Genomic DNA, 12,499 nt, shown 5'->3' on the forward strand with positions numbered 1-12,499 from the left:
CAGCAGATCAAGCAGCATCCGAGGAGGAAAGGGAGCTGAGTTCCGATGAAGAATCTGTCCATTTCCCTCCAAGGTTTCTCCACAATTATAATTGTTGCTTGTAGGATCAGAGGGTAAGAAAGTATACACAGGATACTTGCTTTAAATGGCCAAGACAGAGAATAAGAGCAAAGAGATTTGCGTAAAAATCCCATACCTTAAATATTCAGTACAGCTCTGGTCATAACACAAGGTTGTATGTGGAGTCCATTCTATGATAATAAATGTACTTTGAAGGTTCAGGACACGTAGAACAATATGGCATAGAGACACGCTCTTCAGCCTACCAGGTTTGTACTGGCCATGATGCCAATCTTACAAATCTCATCTGCCTGCACCTGGTCTATGACTTTCCATTTCCTGCCTGTTCATGTATCTGTCGAAATACCTCCTAAATACTGCCATAATACCTGTTTCTACTACCTCCCCGGCAGTGTGTTCCTGCTAGCCACCTACCATTCTGTGTGTAAAAAAAAATCTTACCCAATTCATCTCATTTGAACATTTCCCCTCTCACCTTAAAACTATGCCCTCTGGTTTTTGATATTTCTACCTTGGATGAAAAAGACTATCTATCCTATTTGTGCCTCTCACCTTGATTTAAAAATACCATGCAGAGCATTACAATATACCAGTTATCAACCTAAATATAGATTCACACTCCACACTCATCTCTAAGACACTAGTGTCAAGGACGAGGATTCTCCAGCTAATTAACACTGACAGACTCATGCCTAGAAAGTGTAGTACACTATGAAGGCCTATATCTTGCTGATAATAATGGCTTTTCATCCTCCTTCACTCCAAAGATAAAATCCCTTGCTCTTTCTACCTTTTCTCATAAAACATGTTCTCTAATCCTGACTGCATCCTCGTAAGTCTCTTCTGTACTCTCTCTAAAGCATCCACATCCTTTCTATAAGACAATCAGAACTAAACACAGTAGTCTCTGTGTGGTCTGACCAGAGTTTTATAGAACTGCAATATTACATCATGGCTCTTGAACTCAATGATCTGATAGAAAACTTAAAAACATAAAATGTCTAGACAGAGTAGATAGAAACTATTCTCCTTGTCAGAGAATGAAGAACCAGAGAGCATGGAGTGAGTCAAAAATACTTTCTCTTCTTTAGCCTAAGACTGAAATTCACTAGCTGAGGAGGTACTGCAGACAGATTCTCACAGGAACTATGAGGCATCGAGACAAGTGCTTTGCAAACTCCGGCAGTTATGTGGTGGTATATTTTGATCCTTTTTCGTTGATGAATTATATCCTAATGCCATGTACACCTACTTGAAACACAAATAAACTTCACGTAACAATACTCCATATTTTCAGGATATCTTAATCAAAGTTCAAAGTAAAATTTATTATCGGAGTACATACATGTCACCACATACAACTCTAAGATTCTTTTTCTGTGGGCATACTTAGCAAATCTATAGTACAATAACTGTAAATAGGATCAATGGGCAGGAACGGTGCAAATGCAAATATAAATAAATAACAATAAATAATGAGCATGAAATAACGAGATGAAGAGTTCTTAAAGTGAGATCATCAGTTGTGGGAAACCAGAAGTAGAATGAGTGTAGTTATCCTCTTTTGTTCAAGAACCTTTTAGTTGAGGGCTTGAACCTGCTGGTGCGAGTTCTGAGGCTTCTGTACCTTTTTCCCGATGGCAGCAGCAAGAAGAGAGAATGCTCTAGGTGGTGGGGTCTCTGATGATTGATGCTGCTTTCCTGCAACAACGCTTCATGTAAAAAATGTATGCAAAGATGGGGAAAGCCTTATCTGTGATGGATAAGGCCATATCCACTACTTTTTGTAAGATTTTCTGTTTAGGGGTTTTTCCATACCAGGCTGTGATGCAGCCAGTCATTATCAATACACACCTACAGAAGTTTGTCGAAGATTTAGATATCATGCCAAATCTTAACAAATTCCTAAGGAAGTAGAGGTACTGCCGTGCTTTCTTCATAATTGTACTTGCGTGCTGGGCCCAGGACAGATCCTCTGAAATAATAACACCAAGGAATTTAAAATTGCTGACACTCTCCTCCTCTGATGAGGCTGGCTCATTGACCTCTGGTTTCCCCCTCCTGATATCAATAACAACTCTTTGGTCTTGCTGACATTGAGTAAGACGTTGTCGTGGCACCACTCAGTCAGGTTTTCAATCTCCCTCCTATATGCAGATTTGTCCTCACCTTTGATATGACCTATGACAGTGGTGTCATCAACAAACATGAATATGGCATTGGAGCTGTTCTTAGCCACACAGTCATAAGAGTAAATTAAGTAGAGCAGGGGGCTAAGCACACAGCCTTGTGGTGCACCTATGCTGATGGAAAGCATGGAGGAGATGTTGATGCCAAACGGAACTGATTGGGATCTGCAAGTGAGAATATTGAGGATCCAATTGCACAAGGGGGTATTGAGGCCAAGGTCTTGAAGCTTATTGATTAGTTTTGAGGGGTTGATGTTATTGAATGCTGAGCTGTAGTTGATAAAGAGCATCCTGATGTATACATCTTTGCTATCCAGATGTTCCAGGGTTGAGAGAAGAGCCAATGAAATGGCATCTGCTGTGGACCCTTTCCTCCGGTAGCCAAATTAGAGCAGATCCAAGTTGCTCCTCAGGCAGGAGTTGATATGTTTTATCACCAGCCGCTCAAAGCACTTATTCACTGTGAATGTAGGTGCTAATGGATAGTAATCATTGAGGCAGGTCACCACATCCTTCTTCGGCACTGGTATAATTGAAGCCTGCTTGAAGCAGGTGGGTACCTCATCTGCGCTGGATGCTTTTCACAGGTTCAAGCACCTGAAGGCTGCTCGCATGTCAGCCTCAGAGCCTGAAATCACAACATCGGTGGGGGCTGTGGGAGTTTCTGATGGTTCCTTTAAGTTTTGATGGTCAAAGCGAGCATAGAACGCATTGAGTTCATCTGGAAGCAAAGGCCTGATGACGCCTGTGTCACTTGATTTAACTTTATAAGAGGTAATAGCATTCAAGCTCTGCCACAGCTTCATTGCTTCGTGTTTTGTCTGGAATTGTCACTTCGCCCATGAGATGGCTTTCTGGAGATCATTGAACACCTTGGTCACCAGGCTTGAATGCCTCTGATCTGGAACTCAGCAGACTGCGGATCTCGTGGTTCATCCAAGCTTGTTTATGGAGAATACTCTGAACTTGTAGGGGACACATTCATTTAGAACTGTTTTAAAAGTTCATGACAATCATTCAGATCCTTGAACATAATCCACCAACTGGAAGCAATCCTGTAGGTGTTCCTCTGCCTCCCATGACCATCTCTTTGTTGTCCTAATCTCTGGAGCTTTACTTTTTAGATCAGTATACAGGTAGGAGGAGAAGAGCCATGTGATCAGATTTACTGAAATGCAGTCTGGGCATGGAATGGTAGGCATTCCGTACCTTAGTATAACAGTGGTCTACTGTATTGGGGCATCTATTGCTACAGGTTATATGCTGATGGTAAATGGGCAGGGGACTCTTCAAACAGGCCAGAGGGAAGTTCCTGACTCTAATTTGAAATACATTGGTATGGACTGTTTCTTGTTTGGAGACAGCATCATGCAGTATCTCAAGTGCTTGATCATAGTGGGTTTATAAACTGCGGTCAGGATTATGGAGGAGAACTCCCTAGGTAAATAGAATGGATGGCATTTAACTGTTGCTGTCTTGAACCATCTTGTTCAAGATTGGGAGAACACGAGTTCGACAATACCACCACATCAGAGCACCACATAGAGTTTATCATGAAACACACACCTCCACCTTTTGCCTTTTCCAAATCAGTTAAGTCCATTCCGTAATTAAAGGAGCCTTTGGGTCTGATTGCTGTATGTGGCATGCTAGAAGAAAGCCACGTATTGCTCAAACATAGAACACTACAATCTGTCATTTCTCTCTGAAACAGCAATCTTGCCCTCATATCCTCAGTTTTGTTCTCCAGTGACTGCACATATGCTAACAAGATGCTGGGTAAAAGGGACCTCATCCCTCTGCATTTCAGCCTGGCTTGGAGTACCCCTCCTCCCCCCACCCCACTTCTAGTCATGGCGATGAACGTTTATTGGCTTAAAGGTGCCACACCAGCTTAGTCTGCCAAGTCCTTCAGGAGACCATGAAGTTGATTTAAAAGTATATTCCTTAAAGGGAAATTACATGCTGCAGATTGCTGTGAGAGTAATTCATAAGAGGTATATTTAGAAGTATTGTACATAGCGCGCAGAATGTTGCCATGGTTCACTGGCACCATCTTGCTTAAGGTGTAAAGATGTACATTATCCTTGTTGAAGCACAGCAAAGTCATAAATTAAGCACATTGCAGTAGAAAGTAAAGCTGAGGCAGCATCCAACAAAGCCCTCATCCTGATGGACGTCTTTGTGTGGTGCTGCATCAAGTTGTGTAGAGCCAGAGTGTGCAAACACCAAGTATCACTGTGGTCTAAGGTTCTATTCATTCCCAGTGTTGTAATGCCTGGTTTCTGTTCAGTGTTCCATTCAGTGGGACTTTGATACTCTGTCTTTTGTTCAAAAGTTAAGCAGAAACACACTTTGGACCACAAAACCATCAGATAGTGGTTAGTTAGGAATATCCTGGAAGCCCTGCAGACAAAGATGCACGGAGTAAGAAGATTGAACATCTTATGGCAGAATACCTCATCGCCATATATGACAAACAAGCACTTGATTGTCTGTAAGAAATACCCTCCCTGTCAGATCCTCCTGCACAATGAATTGTACTACCACTATACACTGTCTTCAGATGGCTGTGATGCAGATAAAATGATGCCCCTCCAAACTCGTTTCTGCATACCTTGACACGGTTTTATCCCCCCTTGTTCAATCTCTTCCTACCTATGTTCGTGACACTTCTCATGCTCTTAATATATAGAAGGCCACATCGGGAGCACCGGATGCAGTATATCACCCCAGCTGACTCACAGGTGAAGTGTCGTCTCACCTGGAAGGACTGTCTGGGGCCCTGAATGGTGGTAAGGGAGGAAGTGTAAGGGCATATGTAGCACTTGTTCCGCTTATAAGGATAAGTGCCAGGAGGGAGATCAGTGGGCAGGGATGGGGGGGACGAATGGACAAGGGAGTCGCGTAGGGAGCGATCCCTGCGGAAAGCGGGGGGGAGGGAGGGAAAGATGTGCTTAGTGGTGGGATCCCATTGGAGGTGGCGGAAGTTATGGAGAATAATATGTTGGACCCGGAGGCTGGTGGGGTGGTAGGTGAGGACCAGGGGAACCCTATTCCTAGTGGGCTGGCGAGAGGATGGAGTGAGAGCAGATGTGTGTGAAATGGGGGAGATGCGTTTGAGAGCAGAGTTGTCGGTGGAGGAAGGGAAGCCCCTTTCTTTAAAAAAGGAGGACATCTCCCTCGTCCTGGAATGAAAAGCCTCATCCTCAGAGCAGATGTGGCGGAGACGGAGGAATTGCAAGAAGGGGATGGCATTTTTGCAAGAGACAGAGTGAGAAGAGGAATAGTCCAGATAGCTGTGAGAGTCAGTAGGCTTATAGTAAACATCAGTAGGTAAGCTGACGCTAGAGATGGCGAAAGAAAGATCTAGAAAGGGGAGGGAGGTGTTGGAAATGGACCAGGTAAACTTGAGGGCAGGGTGAAAGTTGGAGGCAAAGTTAATGAAGTCAACGAGCTCAGCATGCGGGATGATTTTAAGTTCCCTGGCCCCAACCAATTTATTTTCACCATGGATGTCCAGTCCCTATATACTTCCATCCCCCATCAGGAAGGTCTCAAAGCTGTCCGCTTTTGTTTGGATTCCAGACCTAATCAGTTCCCCTCTACCACCACTCTGCTCCGTCTCGTGGAATTAGTCCTTACTCTTAATAATTTTTCCTTTGGCTCCTCCCACTTCCTCCAAACTAAAGGTGTAGCCATGGACACCCATATGGGTCCTAACTATGCCTGCCTTTTTGTTGGCTTTGTGGAACAATTATATTCCAAACCTATCCTAGTATCTGTCCCCCACTTTTCCTTCGCTACATCGACGACTGCATTGGCGCTGCTTCCTGCACGCATGCTGAGCTCGTTGACTTCATTAACTTTGCCTCCAACTTTCACCCTGCCCTCAAGTTTACCTGGTCCATTTCCAACACCTCCCTCCCCTTTCTAGATCTTTCTTTCGCCATCTCTAGCGTCAGCTTACCTACTGATGTTTACTATAAGCCTACTGACTCTCACAGCTATCTGGACTATTCCTCTTCTCACTCTGTCTCTTGCAAAAATGCCATCCCCTTCTTGCAATTCCTCCGTCTCCGCCACATCTGCTCTGAGGATGAGGCTTTTCATTCCAGGACGAGGGAGATGTCCTCCTTTTTTAAAGAAAGGGGCTTCCCTTCCTCCACCGACAACTCTGCTCTCAAACGCATCTCCCCCATTTCACACACATCTGCTCTCACTCCATCCTCTCGCCAGCCCACTAGGAATAGGGTTCCCCTGGTCCTCACCTACCACCCCACCAGCCTCCGGGTCCAACATATTATTCTCCGTAACTTCCGCCACCTCCAATGGGATCCCACCACTAAGCACATCTTTCCCTCCCCCCCCGCTTTCCGCAGGGATCGCTCCCTACGCGACTCCCTTGTCCATTCGTCCCCCCCATCCCTGCCCACTGATCTCCCTCCTGGCACTTATCCTTATAAGCGGAACAAGTGCTACATATGCCCTTACACTTCCTCCCTTACCACCATTCAGGGCCCCAGACAGTCCTTCCAGGTGAGACGACACTTCACCTGTGAGTCAGCTGGGGTGATATACTGCATCCGGTGCTCCCGATGTGGCCTTCTATATATTGGCGAGACCTGACGCAGACTGGGAGATCATTTTGCTGAACACCTATGCTCTGTCCGCCAGAGAAAGCAGGATCTCCCAGTGGCCACACATTTTAATTCCACGTCCCATTCCCATTCTGATATGTCTATCCATGGCCTCCTCGACTGTAAAGATGAAGCCACACTCAGGTTGGAGGAACAACACCTTATATTCCGTCTGGGTAGCCTCCAACCTGATGGCATGAACATTGACTTCTCAAACTTCTGCACCTCACCTCCCCCTCGTACCCCATCCGTTATTTATTTATTTATTTATATACATTCTTTCTTTCTCTCTCTCCTTTTTCTCCCTCTGTCCCTCTGACTATACCCCTTGCCCTTCCTCTGGGTTTTTTCCCCACTCCCCCTTTTCCTTCTCCCTGGGCCTCCTGTCCCACAATCCTCTCATATCCCTTTTGCCAATCACCTGTCCAGCTCTTGGCTCCATCCCTCCCCCTCCTGTCTTCTCCTATCATTTTGGATCTCCCCCTCCCCCTTTCAAATCTCTTCCTAGCTCTTCCTTCAGTTAGTCCTGACGAAGGGTCTCGGCCTGAAACGTCGACTGCACCTCTTCCTAGAGATGCTACCTATACTTGGGAAGTAGTTCTTTATTTATTAAGATACAGAGTGGAATAGGCCCTTCCAGCCCACAACTCCGGATTTAACCCTGGCTTATTCACGGGACAATTTACAATGACCAATTAACCTACCAACAGATACATCTTTGGACGATGGGAGGATACTGAAGCAACTGGGGAAAAAACCATGGGGAGAACATAGAGACTCCTTACAGACAGCAGAGGGAATTGGAATTGGAATTGAGCCCAAGTCACGGGTACTGTAAAGCGTTGATCAGTATGGCTTTATTGATCAAAAGTAGTCAGTATGGCTTTATTAGTAGGGACATCCTATCAGATTACTTTTATAGAAACTTTTGAAGAGGTAACAGTTTATTAATAACTTCAAAGAGTACAAAGAAACAAAGGACGCAAACAACTTACAAAGATACGAGGGGATATTGATAAGTTCGTGGCCTAAGGTAGAAGGAGTCAATTTTAGAAAACCTAGCATATTTATTTTTGAACATAGTCCCCTTCTACATTTACACACTTAGTCCAGCGGTTGTGGAGCATACGAATCTTGGACCTCCAGAAAGTGTCCACAGCAGGGGTGATTGATAAGTTTGTGGCCTAAGGAAGAAGGAGATGAGTTATACAGCTTTCATTACATACACATGCAGCTGAACTCTGCATGATTATGCAGAAAGTTTGAAAGTAATAACTCATCTCTTTGTACCTTAGGCCATAAACTTATCAATCACCCCTGCTGTGGACCACTTTCTGAAAGTCCAAGATGCCGACTTCTACAAGGAAGGGATCCGTATGCTCTACGACCGCTGGACTAAGTGTGTAAATGTAGAAGGGGACTATGTTGAAAAATAAATGTGCTAGGTTTTCTAAAATTGACTCCTTCTACCTTAGGCCACGAACTTATCAATCACCCCTCATATATCGATAGGTGAATGGGAAAATATTATGGAGAATGGAGAGAAATGTAGGAAAGGTGAAATTAATTCTGTAAAGAAGAACAGTATAAAATTTAAATAGAGTAAAACTGTGGAAAGCTGCAGCAGAATGGGAATTTGGAGTCTTGTGCACAAAACGTGGAAAGGCATTGTAGAAATAGAGCAAACAGGAAAGGCTAATAGCATGCTGGCACTCTTCCAAGGGGCTGGAGTATTAAAGTAGGGAAGTCATCCTGCAGCTGTACAAGGTACCAATGAGACCACAGCTATTTCAGAAAGGTTCAATAAGATGATCCTGGATTTGGAAGGATTATCCCAAGAGGAATAGTTAAACAGGCCGCAAGTCTTGTCATTGAAGTTTAGAAAAATGAGAGATGACTTTACTGAAACATTAAAAAATTTTTGGAGGCTAGTTGCAGTAAACGCTGAGTAAATGTTTCTTCTCATGGGAGAATCCAGGATCAAGCAGAATGTTTTTACCATAAAGAGGAACCCAATTAAAACTGAAATGAAAAAGGAATTTTTCTCTCAGAGGGTTGTGAGTCTTTAGAACTACTTGTCACAGAGAGCTGTGCACATTTAATGCATATTTAAAGCTGAGGCTGATAAATTTCAATTCAGTAAGGATATCGAGGGTTACAGAGAATGGGCTAGAAAGAGTACTGAAGCATTTTTGGATCAGCCATGATCCCAACAAATTGCAGAACAGCTCAAAGGACTAAATAACCACTCTATTTCCTCCATCTTATAATTTAAAACCCATTAAATTTATATGATAAAGTACTGGATTTTTGGTTTACGTTCTTCATACACCCACAGCAGAACACACAAAAGATTCCAATATTTGCGGTGAAGCACAGGATTATCATTCCTGTTTGATCGACCAGTAGATAACATCTGTAACAACAGCTTCTTTGTGATTTAAGGGAAATCTCTCCTTTTATATTCCAGATTTAATCCAAGCCTAATCATGGGGCAATTTACAATGACCAATTAACCTGCTAACCAGTACGTCTTTGGACTGTGGGAGGAAACTAAAGCACCCAGAAGTCACAGGGAGAAACGTACAAACTCCTTACAGGCAACAGCTGGAATTGAACTCAGGTCACCCGTATTGTTAAACTCAAAGCTTTACAAATCCTTTTAACAATGTGTGAATACGGGTGATGGCCACTTAATATGTTCCCTGTTCTCATCATGAAGTTTTCAATGAGCACCTATTAATATGAACGTTGCATCTATTGCCTTCCTCTGCATAGTGGCAATGGGACAGAATATGAATGTCCCACACCCAATGATTGATTTTAATAGCTTGAAAGTTGAAGTTGAAATGTTAACAGATTTTATTTCTTGAAGACTGGTTCTCATTTTAATTTATATCTACTATTCAAAATTTCCCGTCCTGATGAAGGGTCTTGGTTCAAAACGTCGACTATACTCTTTTCCATAGATGCTGCCTGGCCTGCTGAGTTCCTCCAGCATTTTGTGTGTGCTGCTTGGATTTCCAGCATCTGCAGATTTTTTCTTGTTTCTAAATAATAACTAGTCACTATGTTCAAATTGTCTTTGTATCTTTCAACAATCAATTTAAGCCTGTCCTCTGTTTTCTAATCCTTTAACCAATGGGTATTTTAATGTGTAGAATCGTAATGACATTGGACCCTATGATCATCATGTCAGCATTGATGAATATGTGGGATCAGTGATAGCTGAATGGTAAAGTGCATTGAGGACAAACCAGGTATCTTGGCTGACTGCAGAGGTTTGTGTATTGCTTAGGGATCAGGACACTGCAGCCGTGTTCGCCCATGCTATCAGGAAGACAAAGTGACAGAAAATCCACGGGCACCTTTGTGACACCAGGGGCATGGGGTGCATGTGGCAAAGTATACAAACCATAAACAATTAGAAGTCCACCCAATGCAACAGACACAAAATAGAGGAGGGACTCAGTAGGCCAGGCAGCATCTATGGAAAAGAGTAAACAGTTGATGTTTTGCCAAGACCCTTCTTCAGGACTGCAAAGGAAGGGGTGAAGTCAAAGTAAGAAGGTGGGGAAAGGGGAGGAAGAAGTACAAGGTGGCAGGTAATAGGTGAAACTGGGAAAGGGGAGAGGGTGAAGTAAAAAGCTGGGAAGTTGATTGATGAAAGAGGCAAAGGACTGGAGGAAGGGGAATCTGATAGGAGAGGATAGAAGACCGTGGAAGAAAGAGAAGGAGAAGAAATGCCAGAGGGAAATGAAGGATGGGTAAGGAGATGTGAGAGATGGAAACAGGAATAAGGAATGGTGAATAGTGGGGGGGGGGGCAAGTACTGGAAGTTTGAGAACTAAATATTCATACTATCAGGTTGGAGGCTACCCAGACAGAATACAAGTTGTTGCTCCTCCAACAGGAGTGTGGCCTCATTGGGGCAGTAGAGGAGGCCATGTACTGATATATTGGAAAGGGTGCGGGAATGGGAAGTAGAATTGAAGTGGTTGGCTACAGGGAGATCCCTATTTTTCATGCAGACAGAACATAGGTGCTTGGTGAAACGGTCTCCAAATCTATGTGGGTCTCACTGATATACAGGAGGCCATACTGGAAGCATCAGATACAGTAAGTGACCCCAACAGACTTGCAGGTGAAGTGTTGCTTCACCTGGAAGGACTGTTAGGGGCACTGAATGGTAGTGAGGGAAGAGGGCAGGTGTAACTCTTATTCTGCAAATATAAGTGCCAGGAGGAGGATCAGTGGGGAGGGACGAGTGGACAAGGGAATCGCGTAGGGAGCTATCCCTGCGGAAAGTGGGGGGGGGGGAGGAAGGGAATGATGTGCACAGTGGTGGGATCCTGTTGGAAATAGCAGGAGTTATGGAGAATTATGTGCTGGATGTGGAGGTTAGTGGGGTGGTAGGTGAGGACAAGAGGAACCCTATCCCTGTTGTGGCAGCAGGAGGATAAGGTGAGGGCAGACATATGCAAAATGGAAGAAATGCAGGTGAGGGCAGCATTGGTGGTGGAGGATGGGAAGTCCTTTCTTTGAAGGAGGTCATCTCATTAGTTCTGGAATGAAAAGCCTCATCCTGAGAGCAGGTGCAGTAGAGACGGAGGAACTGAGAAACGGTGATGGCATTTTTACAAGTGACAGGGTAGGAAGAGGTATACTCCAGGTAGCTGTGTGAGAATCAGTGGGATTCTAAAAAAAAACACTTATTTACTATATTCCCAACTGTTGTCACATGAACAAACTCAAACAGTAACCGAGCTACCTCCAAGTGACAGGCAACTAATTATTCAGTTAGCCTTTGATGCCAATTTGCCCTGGGCATATCAATTTTCAACCCACAAAATTATTGCTGCTCTGTTTTTCTCCCATCAATTCTTACTTATTCCTTTCTAAAACTGCTATTCTTTAAATATTCCCCCATTAACACTTATCCCATGTCATTTCTGAGAATCAAATTTGGTGCCACCCCACTTCCTCATTGGACCACAAGAATAACAATCATGAAAGTCTCTGGAAAAGATACTGCTTTGCTCTTCACATTATTAATTATCCCACACTACATTAGGATAGCTAAAATCTCCCATCACAACATGAGCTCTTGTACAACTTTAATGTTTGCAGATGACACTAAAATAAATAGTATAGTGAACAGTGAAGCAGTCAAAAATTACAGGGAGATCTTGATCAGCCAAGTAAGGGCGCTGAGGATTGGTAAATGGAGTTTAAATCAGGTAATTGCAAAGTTTTGCATTTTGGAGAGTCAAATCAAGGTAGGACATTCACAGTGAACAGTATGGCCCTGGGGAGTGTTGTAAAACAGAGGGACCTTGGATTTCATAATTAACTTAGAGTCACAGGTACTCAGGGTGGTGAAGAAGGCTTTGAAGATTCTTCAGAGAGGGGAATCCCTATAGAAGGTGGAATGTATTGGTTTGCTTCTACAAGACACTGGTGAGGTCGCATGTGAAGTAATGTGTTCAGTTTTGATCACCCTACTGTCAGAAAGATATTACTAAACTGGAAATAGTGCAGAAAAGATTGGCAAAGATGTTGCCAGGACTTGAGAGATTGGGTTATAGT

This window comes from Mobula hypostoma, chromosome 8, assembly GCF_963921235.1.
Source record: "Mobula hypostoma chromosome 8, sMobHyp1.1, whole genome shotgun sequence".
Taxonomy (NCBI): domain Eukaryota; kingdom Metazoa; phylum Chordata; class Chondrichthyes; order Myliobatiformes; family Myliobatidae; genus Mobula; species Mobula hypostoma.